This window comes from Humulus lupulus, chromosome X, assembly GCF_963169125.1.
Source record: "Humulus lupulus chromosome X, drHumLupu1.1, whole genome shotgun sequence".
NCBI classification, from domain to species: domain Eukaryota; kingdom Viridiplantae; phylum Streptophyta; class Magnoliopsida; order Rosales; family Cannabaceae; genus Humulus; species Humulus lupulus.
In genome coordinates, this window is record NC_084802.1 from 16,069,673 (window position 1) to 16,083,226 (window position 13,554).

Here is a 13,554-nt window from a genome sequence, read left to right on the forward strand (position 1 = left end):
CAGTTCGAGATCACCGCATTCGCCCTGGCGTATACAAACTTGCGAGATTAGATGGGAGCCTCATACCACGAGCATGGAATGGCGAACACCTTAGACCTTATTATCAATAGTATAGGAAAAGGGTTGCCTGTAACCATGATTTTCTATCTATGTTAGTTTGTTTTTGAATTTCATCAAATAAAATGTCTACTTTGTTTCACATGTAATTTATTTTTATTTTTGCAATCTCTCTTAATTTAATAACCTATGGTCACACTCATAGGATATTAAAGGGGCATCATTGGTATACATACCTCCAGCTTAAAAAATAAAAAATATATAAAGTATTTGGATATAACCAAGTACGCGATCTTAGGTAGTTCGGACATAACCGAATTATCAAAAAAAAAGTATTTGGACATGACCAAATACGCGAGCTTAGATAGTATGCGAGCTTAGATAGTTCGGATATAACCGAACCATCAAAAAACCTAAATATTTGGAGTTAACCAGATGTGCAAACACAACAGGTTTGGAACAAACCAGCCAAATTATCGATCGATGATAAATGGGAGCCTAAACCTATTGCGAGATAAGTCTAAGTCGAGGCTGGAATATCTTAGAAATATAGTTTCGAACTCTTAACCTCGGAGCCAAAATACTGAGGATGAGGAAAAGTAACTAAAAAAAAAAGATTAACCAAATCATTCATATTACATGCCATATAAGTAATTTTCAGTTCATGGTTAAAGTAATGTCTGACCTTGATAAATAACGAGGTTGGAAACGGATAATTCGGATAAACTATGCATGAATGCATCGAATTTCGAATCTAAATCCAAGCTATGTTTGTAAGAATTAAATAAACATAACCAGTTCATCAATGTAGAATATGCAAAATATTTCGAGCCAAGAAATGTAAAGCATATAAAAGAATAGTTAAAGAAATTGTGTCAGCCCCGTGGGCACAAATTTAAATAACTACATAAATAAGGGGATGCAGCCCCGATAACTGATTTCTCCGAGATCGGATTTAAGGAAGAGGAGTATCCTTGGCCTTCTCGGCATCAGCATCACCAGACCCTTCAGGACGAATAGCATGACTATCCTGCTGGGCCGCCTCTCGAGCAGCTACACTTGCTAAAAGACGGGCATTCCACCGCTCAACATATGTGGCTTCGAGAGGACCCAGGAAGCCGGTGTCAAGCTCGGCATTGTCGGCCCAAATCTTGTACATGGCCTGGTCGACCGCTTTCTCCCTCTGCTCCTTAGACTCATTCAGGAGGCGGGTCTTCTCGCTCTCCATGAAATCGAGGGTGGCAGACTTCTCCACTTCGAGCTTGGCATTGGCCTTCTCGAGCTCAGCGTTTGACTTTTCAAGCTCCTCGAGACGGGTCTTCAATTTTTCAAGTTCAGACTTCGAGTCTTTGAGCTCGTCAGCCATCCTCAGCTCGAGATCCTTCGACTTCTGAGCCAGAGATAAGCTCGTTTGCACCTCGTTGGTCAGCTTGTAGTTGAGTTGTGCTGAAACAACAAGGGCCTGAAACACAAAGAACGAATCAGAATTGTAAATTGAGACATAAATACTCTAAATAGAGTTGAGAAGGCTACCGCGGCGGAGAGTTCGATACTCTTCTCATAAAGAGTGTTGCAGTCCGAGGCCTTGCGCACGAGGTCCCAGTGGTCGGCGCCAAAGCCAGAAAAGCTCTGACCCACCCGAGAAAGGACGTCCGAGCTGAGTACAGCCCCTTCTGTCCCAGCGACGCCATCAAGTACATATTCCTCAGTATGAGTCCGGGCCGTTGGCAGCTGAACCGTTGAGGTAGAAGGTTTCTTCGAGGGCCGAACAACTATTAATCGGGTCTCGGTGGGAAGCTGCGAGACGGATGCAGTAGGGCCTGACCCATCAACCTGGGCAGTCGGTTCCTTGGAGGTGTTCGCAGTGATCTGGGCCGTGGGAGTCGTCTCGTGATGTTTAGGTACCTTGGACTGTCGGTCGGGCCTCTTTGGTATCCTCGGGCGTTTGCTCTTCTGGGCGCCAGCTCCCCCATCAGTAAAGAGCACGGCGTCGAGGTCGGGATTCATGGCACCTACATAATGACAGTGAGTTAAACAATGATAATAACTTTGGGAAAAGATGTAAACCAGTTGAAGAAAAAACCTAACTGAGACTCTCCCCCGAGCTCGAGCTTGGGGACCATGAAATTCCCCCGACTTCAGAAGAGGCGGGGGGAGTGCCTTCCCTATAAGTTGGTGATAACCTCGAAAGGTCCCTATAATCATTGGTCCCATACTGCACAGCTATCCCATTCCACACCTCGTCCGTGGTGTACATAGTGTCGTATTTCCCGAGCCCACTATCAAACCTATGGACACAGTCATCTACCCAACTCCATATGTAGAAGTGGTATCTATCCTGTGGGCACGAGACTAGTCTATTGGGCTTGTGTTTTAATAAAGTGGGGGACCACATTCGCGAAGTAGGAAGGGTTTTACCTCCACCGGAGTCCGAACTCGAGGCTTCGTCATTGGCCTCATTTCCCGACCGCGGACTTCTCGAGCGAATTGGGAGAGATGCTTTCCTTTCTCCTAGGAGGAAGGATGCCTGTGGGCAGTGGCACTTCCTCCCAGCGTCCATATTTTTTACTGGACCAGTCAGAGGTTGACTGGCCCCTGTCCCAACAACCCACAAGCTCGTAGCTTGTCCTCATGTAATAGAAATGAGAGAGACCTCCTGCCGTAGGGGAGTCGGAGTAGGGCCTCTCTGTGCTCCTTCATTGTTTCGTCAGGGGTGGGACGCTGAAAGTTAGCTGAAAGACGAGGTACACTTCAACTAAATATGGATTTTAGGGCTAAAATTCCGAGCTTAAAAATAGAAAGTAACGAGAACACTTACGAATCCGCCTGAACGAACGGTGTCGAGACGGGGACAGACCGTCTGTCCAGAAAAAAGCCTTCTTGAAGTCAGGAGGGTGGTTCGGAAGATCTTCAAAGATCTTTGTCTCTTTCGGGTAGCTCGAAAGATAGTAAAAACCATCTCTTCCCCGAGCTCGGGAGGGATTACTCTTCAAACAAAAGAGATATAAAATCTCTTGGGGTGAAGGCCCTGTCCATCCCAGCTCGTGGAACAAGGACCTCAGGGCAGACAACACCCTGTATGAATTGGTGTTGAGTTGGAATGGAGCCAACCCAACGAAATCAATGAAGTCTCTGAAAAAGGACTTCAGGGGCAGCAAAGCTCCTGCCCTTATATGTTCCTGGCTCCAGGCCGCGTATTTCACACTGGAATCGCGACCCCCAGGGGCGAAACAGCTCCGTTCATGCCTTGTCGGAGCTCGACACTTCAGTGTGTCCAACGAACTAAGGCCATGGAGGGCCAAGATATCAGTTATTTGGTCGGTGGTGGTAACCGAGCTCTGGTAGAATTCGGCTTCAAACATCTCCCTCCTAGGCTGCGAAGACGAAGGCTCCGCCATTAAGGAAAACTGGAGTTCCCCTGGGTGGTGTGCAACCGTGACTTTTAACGCTGGGTCGAGGGGAATTGGCCTAGGTCCAGGGTTGGGCTCCGGATAGATGGCTTCCCGAAGAACTCTTCTCTTCTTTTCAATGACCTCGTCTATCTGACGACGATAGTGGGCTCGAATGTCCTCCTGCTCGCGCGCAAGCTCGTATTCTTTTATCCGACGTTGGTTCCGGGCAAAGACCGATTCCGGGCTCGAAGATTTGGGCTCGTAAGGGATTGCTCGTAATGACCCCCACCGTCTTTCCGGATTCTGTGACATCTAACGAGAAAGAAAAAATGGTGAGGGCCATGCATGCAAGAATCACGAGCTCGATGGGTTGAGCTCGGAGATCTAAGGACAAGAAACTAAGTATTAAGACCCTCACTAAAGAGTCAGAGCGCGTGTTCCACAGGAAAGAAAAAAGAGCGTGGATGATTTTTTGAAAATCCCGAAATTAAAGGGAAAGAAAGGTGGTGGTTAGCTAGGAAAGGGCATTTTTGGGTTTCACGCAATTGTCAAGAACGAGGGTTTTTACCCGAAAACTTATTGTACAAGAAACATGGCCTAAAATTTTCAAAACCCCGAAAGTTGAAACTTCGTTCAAAGGACAAAACTGGGTATAAACCAGAGGCGAGCATCCAGAAAGAAAATCAAGAAAACATAAAAGCCTCTCGATTCAAAACCTCCTATCGTATCATTCTAATAACGCAAACTAGCATACGCAACAAGTACGACATGGATAAAAAAAAAAAAGAGCTAAAAACAAAATGGCATACTTACACAGTGATGGTGATTGCAGCGAAATCGTCGAGTGGAGAAGAGGTTGCAAGAAAGAACTCACTGACTCGAACAAACCAGGATTCCTTTGTTTCTTCGGCCTGGAAAACATGCACTGAGTGTAAACTGTGATAAGAAGTTTAGGGAGTGTTTTTATTTTTTCTGGCTTGTGATGAACAAATGTGAAGAAGACGAAGAGGGGGTCTTGTATATATAGGTGGGAAAACTAAATTAATCAGGAGCGTTGATTAAAATCCTCAACAGATCGAATGGATGGGGATCGGTGACAAGATGGTGCCGAAAAGTTGTCAGACGAACGATCGTGGGCGTGTTCCCAAGGTACTCAAGTACCTAAAGTGAGCAATACCCATCTGGCACGTGTCCATTTTCAAGAGTGTGACGGTATGGTTACCAGAAATAGTAGTTCAAAAGTTTCCTTCTCTTAGGATTCGAACAAATACTTTTGAGGGGGCAAGATGTTATACCCAGATTTCGAGCCATAGTAAATATGACCTCGAAAGCTGAGTTCGCAGCAAATGGTCTCGTGAGGATTAGAGTGATCTAGGATTGTAAGTCGAGCCTGCAAAGTATGATATATGATCTCGAATGCGGTGATCTCGAAATGATCTCGATCTCGAAAGGTAGCTCCGAGAACACCTTCATCTTCAGGAACTTCGGAGCATGGGTCTTGAGCTCGATATCCCATCTCGAAAGCAACGTTAGCTCGGGAGATGTCAGTGGCTCACACAATGACATGAAACCTGAAATGCTGGAGCCTTGAAGATACGTTATAACCACCTTGAATATCTACAAGTATTATAACTATGAGATGTAACCCTCATTAATTGATGTAAATCCCCAAGAATTGTGGGATATTATTTATTCAGTTATACGCCCCCTGATCTTTGGGGGACGTTTCCTTTTATATCTGATTATTAGCATTTAAAGCCATTTATTTTTATTCACAAAAGAGTAACTACCCAAAATATGTGGGATAGTATTCTGCATCCTTCTCTATAAATAGAGAAGCCATGCACCATTGTAAGGGACCGAAATTCTGATCCTTGAGAGAAAACTCTGGAGAATTCATGCAAAAGAATTGTTCAGAGAATCTTGAGGTTAATAACAGAGACTCGTGGACTAGGCAGATTTAACTGCTGAACCACGTAAAAAACCGTGTGTTTGATTCGTTTGTTTCTTTTGGCCATTGTCTTTAATTGTTTACGTGCTCTCTTCTTTTATCTGTTGACGAAAAACAGCGTCAACAATAATAATTATCTTTGATGTACAAAATTATAAATTTCAAAATATTATTGGAATTTTTTTTTTTTTGCATCACAACAGGGTATTTCAAAAATATGTATAGGTTCTATGAACCTTTGCCTTTTAATGTGAACATGTCATTTAATAATTGTAGATAAAGTTGTGTTGATAGAATAAATATGGATTAATTCATTTATAAATATATAACTATTATATTTATTTTTATTATTTTATTGGGAAGATGAATATGTATCTTTCAAATGAATAAGTCTTTCTAATTAAACATGCAATGTTTTGTTATATAAATATTGAAATTCAAATGTTCTCACATTTTCGAAATTATATGTAAAAATTTTAAATAAAATTCGGATTATTAGTATATAATAGGATTTAATACATGCTGAAATTTGTGTAACAAATATAAAAATGATTTTTTTAAACTATCTCAAATCGACATATTGGACAAAATTTACTAGTTTGTAGCCACTGAACAATACATTTTTCATGATATGTGTGTGTGCAAGGTAACTTTGTAGCTTCCAAACCAACATGAACATTCTCAAAGCAAATAGAACATACAATTTGATCATCTTTAATCAAAACTTTCTCCAATCTTTCAATGGATTGCTCGCTTGTCACCACAAAATTAATAGTCATATTATCCATATACTCCTCACTATCAACGTCACCATCAATGCCAGAATCGTGTTGTGGAGGAAGATCATAAACAAAAACATGAACATCCAATTTTACACAGAAATTAAAATCCTCTTCATTCCATTTTACATGGTCTGGAATTTGAAGGTTCCCTTTGTTTACATCTTATGGTATATTAATGGTCATTGCATCACCATCTTCATCAGGTATGACAAAACTCCATGGTGGGATAGGAACATCACGGTCTACCTCATCTACACATACATGGTTTTCGTATTCCTAATTTTTAAATAGAAAAAATATTTTAGAAAAATATAATCGAAGCGTTCTAACATAAACATAAAATGAGATCTCAATCATAGACACATATATAGATATGAAGATATTACCTTACAAAAAGAACAATAAGACTCACTATGAAGACAACGTCGAGTTCTACTTTCGAACATTGAAGAGGACGACTCCAAACGTTTCATAGGAGATCTATACCGACGAGCGCGATCTAAAATCAATTTTGACCTGATTCGATTAGGAGACAATGAGTTATCATAAAAAATTTGTCTCTTCTTTCCAACCCTTCATTCTAAATCCTTAGATCTACTTCTTTTATTCTTCATCCCCTTCCCCTCTACTCCCATGCGTTTTCTCTCTCTCCCCCTTTATTTTTTCCTCACACGTTTTTTTTTTCTTCTTTCTCTTCTTCACATGCTCACGAAAATGATGGTGCAATTCTGATTTTTTTATGTTTATTTTTTTACTTTGAATGAAGAAGAAGAAGAAGAAGAAGAAGAAGAAGAAGAAGAAGAAGAAGAAGAAGAAGAAGAATAGAGAGCTTAAGAAATGAGTGTGCATTTATTATGAAACCCTAATTTTAAAATTTTAAATTAATTCAAAACTTGAAAAGAGAGCTTACCTTTTATTGGTTGGAATCACCATTCCTAATGACAAAAAAAAAAAAAAAGTCAATTTCGAAATTAATGCAAAAAAAAAAAAAAAGAATCTATGCAAAAAAAAAAAGAATCTTTACTTGTTGGTAACTTGATGTGCCAAGTTACCTACATGCCATGTCAGCATATTTGCACATTTATCTAGGTACCCATGTGTGGGTAATAACCATTGAGAACTTTTCCATATATATATAGTGTAAAAACAAAGTTTAACCTGAATATAACAATACTGAAATTCTGAATTTACAAAAAACTTTATTAAACAATACATAACTAATGTTCATAACCTCAAACCATACAATACTCACAACTAAATAAAAACTTTATCTTACGTACAAATCTTAATACTTTTATAAATGATTTTCGTGGCGTTACTACACCTTAACTTAGAAATGAAGATGTATCCAACCGATAAATTTAAAAGCTTTATGTAAATTACAACGTTTATGAAATACTTTCAAAGCTTTATGTAAATTATAAAGTTCACAAAGTACTTTTTATGAAATATAAATATAAAATCAAGTTTCTTGTTTATTTATAAAATAGCATAGTAGAACTCCACTCCCTTCAGGTCAGCCCCATATGTACAGTCATGTTGGCTCCACGTATACTCATCAACAATTTATATTTGGGGCCTCTTACCTACAATACAAAACATTATATGATGAGCTAAGGCTCAGTAAGCAGAATAACTACCTCATATGCATTAAAATAAACGTGCACCATGCTATATATTTTCTTTCTTTCTTTCACTTTCCTTTCTTTTGGGCCCTAGAGGATGCTGCTGCCGGCCTTACATAGGGAATCACATTCCCACCTGAACATAAACATGATAATAGGGAATTTCTCCCTCATAAACATTCATTATATAGGGAAGTACATCTCCCTCCTTACATTTTTGGGACGTAGGTCTCCCAAGCAGCACCTCTACTTTAACGCTTTCAATAACTTGTTTGCGAACATTAAGCGTGCTTATGCATAACAACATGGCAGGATAACATATAAAGCATATAAATGCACATAAGACACATAAAAGACTTGTATTGTAGATGAGGATTCTACTTACCTTGCGTCTTGATAAAACAACCGAAATTGTTAGCTTCCTGATAAAAACACAAACTATTAACTTACATAAAATCTACACGGTGTAATTTTAGTTTATAGTTGTTGTTATTCTATTTTTTTCTTCTTCTTATTTTATTGTTTATTTTATGTCCAGGCATATGGTCATACTATAATTGTCCATGGCAAGATCCCGGTCTAAAAGTCGTGGTCATGGTCATACAGAAATGTCCAGGTCATAGTATCAGTCCATAATAATAGGGAATAAGGTCATATAATAAAAGTATCAGTCCAAAGTATGACCATAGCCTATAATAGTTTATATTTCAATTTTTTTTGGCATTGTAAAATATGACGACATGGTAAAATAATCCATATATAAATTTTAGCATTTTAATGGCATATTAAAGTAATCTATATAACTTTTGACATTATAATGGCATGGTAACATAATCCATATATAAATTTTGGCATTATAGTAAAATAATCTATATATAAATTTTGGCATTATAACGGCGTTGTAAAATAATCTATATATAACTTTTGGCATTATAACGGCATAGTAAAATAATCTATATATAACTTTTGGCATTATAACGACATAGTAAAATAATCTATATATAAATTTTGGCATTATAACAGCATAGTAAAATAATCTATATGTAGCACCCACATTATTTTGATATAATATAGCCAATAATCACATGATTGCATTGCATTACATATCATACAATATGTATAATTTGAGCATATGCATATTCTTATAAGTGTTTTCATGTATAAGTATAAAAGTTGTGTATGTGATGTCTATATGTATGCTCAATATTATTAACCTTGTGGCATTTGAGTTGTCTTTTATGGGTGTTTGATGTGATCAAGATATAAGAAAGTATGAAAAATATGGACAAGGCATGGAATTAAGTGATGAAAGTGAGATATAGAAGGCAAAATAGGCTAAGTAGTGAAAAATAGTACAATGTCGATTACTAGTATTTCGGTGTAAAATTGAGTATTTATGGATTTACCAAATGTAATCGCGGTATGATTAAGGTCTCATTGATGATGTAAAAATGGTTTTAGAACCATTAGATCAATTCTTGATGGGAGGTATACATAATCAGTGGTATTGATGCAAAGTCAAAACGAGCTTAGCATAAGTGCGCTACGCTCGATCGGGTAAGCATAACTATTGGGTATGAAGTCATATGGACCTAAGGTTTGGTGTGAGTGTTTTACACATAAGGATAATAGGCCTAGCAGATGATTAAGTCGAAATTATTGAAGTGATAAGGTTTTCATAAGTCAAAAGGTGAAATGATGAGATGAAATGTGTCATATTTTGATACAATAAGGCTAAATCATTGAAAATAAAGAATTTTCATCAACCTTATCACTTTGCACGACCATTACTCTGAAAAACAGAGAGAAAAGAAAACCAAAAAACCATTTCTTGGCTGGTTTGAAGAATTGGATATGAAATTTGATATGAAGTTTTATGGGTATTTTTAAATGAGAGTTCAATGTATTACTGCCATCATTATGATGAGAAATCCATGCCATTGTCAGGATAAGCACATCAATACCTAAGACACCACTTGCTACACGGTGAATTATATTTTGGACAGAAGGTAAGTAAAGTACTCAACTGCAACACAATAATTATATGTTATGTGAAAGTATGCATTATATGAATATTTTGTGAGTAAGTGGTATTAACATACATTGACACTTCATCATAAATTTGTATGCATGGCATAATAGTGATATGGTAAATTATTATATGATATAAGACTGATCGCAAAAATGTAACACGCAAGTATACGTGGTCTAATCAAGTAATATATGATAAGTTAAGTGTCGATCCCACGAAGACTGATATTAATCACCAACAATTAATCCCTAATTCTAATTGATGTGCTTAATAATTTCAGATTACAATTAAAATACTTACTACTAAAAATTAGGAAACTACTAACACTTAAATAAATGCAGTAATAAGAATTGATTTAATTTAATAGATGCAAAAGTTAGGGCTTTAGTTTCATCAACTTTCCACTTATGATTTCTACGCAATTCTCAAGATATCTTAATTCTGTTGTAGTAGCAGATTATAATTATATATTATAGTCTTATTAGGATCTATAATTCTCTACAATATACTATGCCCTACATCTCTGTGGTAAATCAATATATTGCAGGCTTTAAGCACATAATCCCTAAACTACACAACTCATAAAAGTACTTTCGTCTAATATGAAATTGTGATTATTTATCTATAGCATAATTATCCTTTTCTTTTCAGAGTTTAGGTTAAAATCATATGGACATGTAAATGACGATCAAACATTCACAAGCATTAAGTGTACGATAAATAATCCACAGCAGAAGAAAGAAATTCAGAAAAATTTCATTAAGAAATCATAGTTTCAAGAAGAATCCACTAAAACCCTAATAACAAGATTAGTTCAAAGCAGACATAATGACATCAATCAATTTAAATATAAACATAAACATCAGTAGAAAGATTACAGAAGAGAAGAAGAATTCAAACTTTTAGATCCTCAATGTTTTTCTTCTTCCTTCAAAGACTTATCTCTCTCTAATTCTGCATAATCCCTAAAATTAACTCTAAAAACGTATTTAAACCAAAACCCTAAAAAAAAACTAACAAATTAAAAAATTCACGTGCAGCCACACGCGCCGCGGCCCTTGCATTCGGGCGCCGCGGCGCGCATCCTCTATTCAGCGCACCCTCTCTGACTTCAGCAAGCGCCGCGGCGCGTCCCCCAGGCGCCGCGGCCCTTCAAAATTTCAGAATTTAGGCAACTTTCTGTTTCTCCCTTGCGCCACAGCTCTCCATCCAAGCGCCGCGGCCCCTAAAAAATTCCAAAATCTCGATTCCAAACTGCAAATCTACCAACTATCTCCGCGAATGAGTCTTCAGCTTCCTTCTTATCAACTTTTAGTACAAATTGCTCAATTTCAACTGATTTTTCAGTCATTTGCCAAACTTCACAATTTCCTCTCCTATTTCCTGAAAACATACCAAAACAAGCATAATACCGCAACACACTCCACCAAAAATGACTCAAACTGATCCTAAACACATGTTAAAACTATGCTAAAAACAGACTCATCAAATTCCCCCAAACTTGACTTTTACTCGTCCTCGAGTAAACCAAAACAAACACAACACAAACAAACGCATACTCACACATTTTTGAATCAAGCCAACAACAATACTAAGCCTCAAGCTATGAAAAATAACTTACTTATATAATCTTCAAAGAACTCAACTCAAAATCCAGAATTTCAGTTGAAACAATTATTCCATTCAATCAAACAACAAAAATAATAGCTCTCAAAATCATGATTAACAAATAATATGTAATGGAATTCCTTTATGCTCATTGAGTTTCCATTCCAATCCACAACCAAATAAAATCCCATAAGCTTGCTATACTTTCTAATCTCCACTAATGTAGACAAAACATGCTCAGAAATCAGTAGGTCTTTTTAAGTTTATAACTGAATGGCTTAGGCAAAGGTGGATGAGAAAGTCATTTAAGCTCAACATATACCATGAACACTAACCAACCAACGCTACATTAAATACAAATCCCAAATCCAATCCCACTGTTCCCAATATCTTATCATTTTGAGAGAACTTTCATAAACAAAGATTTTCTTCCTTTTTTTTCTTATATTTAACATTACACTCCCCCAAACTTATCCCTTAATAATACTATTTGGAGTGTAATGTTATCTCATCATTGAAATATATCTTTTTTTTTTTTTTTAAATTCTCTCAAAATGTATATTTTTTTTCATTGTTAACAACCCTCGCCATACATAACCCCCCATTACAAATCAATCCCAATTATCATTCATATGTTCATGGTATACACAAGGGAAAGACAAAATAATAGTTAGGTTTTCAATTAATTAGCTCAAGGCAAATGTCAATCAATAAAAGGTCACTTTAGGCTCAACAATGGGTAACTAAGGATTAAACATATCAAGGTTGGCTAGAACGGCTCAAACGGTCCAAAAATTTGCCTAAATCATTTTTCCAAGCATGCATGACCTAAGATTTCGCCTAAAAAAGCAAGCAAACAAGTTCTAGGATAAACCAATCCAATCTTCCTTTCCTATTTCAAACTTAGCAAGCATAAATTTTATTCCGTCACATACAATTTATTAAAATCATGATTAAGCTCTCAATTATTTAAGTGTTTGATAAAACTAGAACAAAATATTCAACCAAGCACACGGATTTGTTTAGCTTTATTCCCATTCAATTTACACAGTTCATCATTCAATCATAGTATCATTGGCTAATCATTGGTAACTTGATTCAACTCACACCCTAAACAAAACATGACTAACACGATTAAAACCAAAACAAAACTACACAAAAACCAAAACAACACAAACACGACTCAGACAACAATAAATCTCTTCCCCCAAACTAAACCTAAACATTGTCCCCAATGTTTGCAAACAAAATAAAATAAAACAAAAGGGTAAGGAAAAGAGACTTACCATAAACATTTAAAATGGTGGAGGCGGCGGTGGCGGTGGATACGGTAAAAATGGAGATGGAACAGGAAATGGAGCCACATCTTCCTCGTTTCGGATAGACCACCGATTGACCAAAGCATTTAGCTGGTCCACGTGAGCAATTTGATACTCACTGTGCTGCGCCATGTATTGCTGCATATGTTGCTGCTGTGCAATCTGATAGTTGTTCTGCTGAACCAAATACTGAAACTGATTCTGTATCAGATGCATGTAGGGATCAAAATAACCAGCCGCAGGTTGAATAAGCGGCTGTTCAACCGGTACTTCTTGCGCAAACTCCTCCGGAATTGTACCCTCCATACCCGCTTCATTATCCTCTTCGTCAACTTCATCTACTCGGGGCCGTTTATCAATAGCACGCTGCCGAGGTGGTGGTGCTTCTAAGGTCGGTAGTTCATTCCCCATCACCCTATTCGCAGAAATTGCCGACATGGGTTTCCGAACTACATCACTTCCAAACATAACCACTCCATAAGTTCGGCATAAATTAGTGATTAAGGAAGCATGACCTAATCCTCCCGTAGTGGTCAAGATACTGATATCCTTCATACTCTTCCGAATCACTCGCCCTACATCAATTTTCATACCAGTCATAATGACATAAACCAACAACAGCCTCTCCTTGTTGATATCTGACATGTGAGTTGTCGGCATTAGCCTTGCACTCACAAAGTGCACCCAAGCCCGCGCCACATGATTTAATTGATAGCGCCATAGGTATTTTGGCACACCACCAACAACAGTAAACCGAGCTCCCGGTAAACTCAACGTTTCCGCCACAT